At 51.1% G+C, this 3,406-nt stretch overlaps 1 long non-coding RNA gene across 1 annotated transcript; it reads right to left on the reverse strand.

Annotated features, from left to right (window-relative positions):
- Positions 1-225: 225 nt before the first annotated feature.
- LOC144337565 (uncharacterized) lies at positions 226-3,363 on the reverse strand. Its single transcript, XR_013410773.1, has 3 exons — positions 3,168-3,363; positions 2,307-2,419; positions 226-435 (listed from the first exon to the last, which is right to left on the reverse strand). It is a non-coding gene; the product is annotated as an uncharacterized LOC144337565 (long non-coding RNA).
- Positions 3,364-3,406: the final 43 nt, after the last annotated feature.

Here is a 3,406-nt window from a genome sequence, read left to right on the forward strand (position 1 = left end):
CATCCTGCAGAGCCCAAGACACAGATACACACCAGGGCGTGCAGCAGGGTTCCTTCCAAAGTTCAAAGTCGAATGAAAGGAATCAAGATAGGTCAGGATGGTGGTTCCTGGGATGAAGGGGGCTGTTGGCTGGGAGGGAAATGAGAGCTTTAGGGGGCTAGACACTTCTAGCTTGATCTGAGTGATGGCTACTCAGGTGAATGTATTTAAAAAAACATATTGAGATTACATTTACAATTTCTGTACTTTACTGTATGTTAAAATGTATGTCAGTTAAAGAGAAAAAGAGGGCCAAGCATGGTGGCGCACACCTGTAGTCCCAGCTGCTTGGGAGGCTGAGGCGGGAGGATCACTTGAGTGCAGGAATTCAAGGCTGCAGTGAGCTACAGTTGTACCACTGTACTCCACCCTGGGTGACAGAGCAAGACTCTGTCTCTTAAAAAAAAAAAAAAAAAAAAAAAGCAGCTGGACTCAGAGCTAGACTTTGACAGGAGGGCAGTGGGAGGTAATGGGAAGGGTGTGGGTGTTAGAAAGGTCCTCAGGGGCAGTTGGGGGATTCATGAAGGGGAAAGGCCCGTGACTGGCTGTTTGACCCTAGGAAAGCCCCTGCCCCTCTCTGGACCTCCTTTCTCCCACCCAGTCCTCACAGGAGTGCAGGCAGAACAGAAATAGGAGAGGGAAGGAGCCAAAATCACCATGAGACTGAGCCTCTGGAGGACAGAGCCCTCTGATTCATGTTTGCAGCCCAGCTCCTGGCTCAGGGCCTTCAGGAAGTGTTGATTTGGTGAGGGGGGTGCAAAACCTGCCAAAAGTGGGGGCATCCAGGCCTGATCCCCACAGTGGAGAATGAGGGCAGGTGGCCCAGGGCAGATCCAAGATAATTCAGAACACAGGATCTCGTGTATGTTCTCCTGGGTTCTTAGTCAAAAACCCCTTCTCACTGGTTCTGACCTTGCCTCAGCTGAAACCAACATAGGATGACTTCAGGCCATCCCAGGCATTCAGAGGGTTCGTTTAATGACATTCACTGAGGCCCTGTCTACGCCAGGCCCTTGGTGTTGAAGACATCGTGAACAAAAATGAAAATAGAATGTGGTGATCTCCTGAGTGTCTGAATGGGCCAGGTGGCTAAGTGCTGGGGCTCTGGGGCCAGGCTGCCTGGGTCATAGCCTGGCTCCAAACTGCTTTGCTGTGGCTTTGGGCAGTTACCTCATCTGTAAAATGGGACCAACAGTGCCTACCTTGCCTCCTTTTGTGAGATCACTTATTAAAAGGGCTTAGCGTGGTGCTTGACCCATTATTATTATTATTATTATTATTATTATTATTATCACTTGAGACAGGGTCTCACTTTGTCACCCAGGCTGGAGTGCAGTGGCACGATCACAGCTCACTGCAGCCTTGACTTCCCAGCCTCCTCAAGTGATCCTCCCACCTTACCTTCCCAAGTAGCTGGGACCACAGGTGTGTGCCCCCACACTGGCTAATTTGTTGTTGTTTGAGATGGAGTCTTGCTCTGTTACCCAGACTGGAGTGCAGTAGCACGAGCTCGGCTCACAGCAAACACCGCCTCCTGGGTTCAAGTGAATCTCCTGCCTCAGACTCCCAAGTAGCTGGGATTACAGTCACGCACCACCACGCCCAGCTAATTTTTGTCTTTTCAGTATAGACAGGGTTGCACCTGGTCTCCAACTCCTGGCCTCATGTAGATCTGCCCACCTCGGCCTCCCAAAGTGCTGGAATTATAGGCGTGAGCCACCATGCCTGGCCAGACCTAATGTTATTATTGTGATAGGGATAGGTTTATGAGGCTATAGGAGTGTCAGACCGGGCCTCCTGAGGAGGGGACATATTAGCTGAGGCCTAAAGGAGGCATAGGAAGGAGTTTGCCAGCTACAAGGGAGTGGAGGCAAGGAAAGAGAGGTCCCAGAAGAATGAGTTTGGCAGGGGCTTTGGCAACACTGCCAGGAGGGCTTCTTGCAGGGGAAGGGTGTCAGCACTATCTGGAGGTCTCATCCAGTTCCTTTCCTGAGTCCCTGCCTTTACTCCCCAGGTGGGCTGGCCTCCAGAGGAAGGGCAGTTCGTGGCAGAGGCTCCAATTTAGCTCTCAGGGATGAAGGGGCGAGGCTGGCTGTGGACTTTAAGGGAAATCCAAAGATAGCTCAGCAGAAAAGGATGACTCGAAGCCTGATCTTCCCCTCAAGAGGAGGGAAGCAAGAATGAATCAGCCCCTCAAGCTGGAATGAAGTTGCGGCGGGAAGTCAGTCCTGGGTTTGTGGCCCAAGGCCACTCTGCCTCTGACTCACCTTGGCAGTGGGGTGGGATGGGTGTGAATCTGGGCTCTGCAGCCTGGATTCCTAGCTTCCGGCTGGGGGCCTGAGGGGAGGCCTGGCTCCTCTTGAAACCTCAGTTTCTGGATCTATGCAGTGGGGTAAGGAGGGTCAGGAGAATGGTTATGGTGACTTACAAACAGAGCAGGGCACACAGTAGGGCCTCTGGAAGTGCCAGCCCCCTCCTTTGCCCCCTTCCCTTTCACATCCTCTCTTCAGCGGATGTGAAATGGGTATGTGGGTGGTTTGGGGAAGTTTGGGGCTTCTGTTAGTCTCTTGATGGGTGAGTTGTCAGCTAGATTCTGGTAAGGCATGAATAGAGGGAGAAGAGCAACAAAAGATCAGAAAAAGGGCAGCCGCGCATTGTGTGTGAAAATCAAAAACAATAATAATGATTCTTGGCTAGGGACAGTGGCTCATGCTTATAATCCCAGCATTTTGGGAGGCCGAGGTGGGCAGATTGCTTGAGCCCAGGAGTTCAAGACCAGCCTCTGCAACATAGTGAAACCCCATCTCTACTAAAAATACAAAAATTAGCCAGGCATGGTGGCAGGTGCCTGTAATCCCAGCTACTTAGGGGTAAGGCAGGAGAATCGCTTGAACTCAGGAGGCAGAGGCTGAAGTGAACCGAGATTGTGCCATTGCACTGGAGCCTGGGTGACAGAGCGAGACTCCATCTCAAAAAAAAAAAAAAAAAAAAAAAAGATTCTTTCTCACATATTTGGTTCCTACTAAATGCCTCTGGGCTACTCCATGTTTTAATCTTCACAGCAGTCCCATGGGGAGACAGTCCCATTTTACAGGTGAGGTAAACTGTTCAGAGGTGAAGCCACTTACCCGAGGTCACACAGCCAGTGGATGGCAGAATCAGGATTTGGAACCTGATCTGTCTGAGTTCAAAGCCATTGCTCTTTGCCTCAGATCTGGGCAGGGGTTTGCTGAGGACTGCCCAGCCTACAGACCTGAGAGGGCACTTAGAGGAGGAGGCCTCTGAGACAGGTTCAAACAGGGCAGCAGTCTTCCACTGGATGGTCTGCCAGTGAGGAGTGTAGATATGTTTAGAGAGAAATGGCAAC

Source organism: Macaca mulatta, chromosome 19 (assembly GCF_049350105.2).
Source record: "Macaca mulatta isolate MMU2019108-1 chromosome 19, T2T-MMU8v2.0, whole genome shotgun sequence".
Taxonomy (NCBI): Eukaryota; Metazoa; Chordata; class Mammalia; order Primates; family Cercopithecidae; genus Macaca; species Macaca mulatta.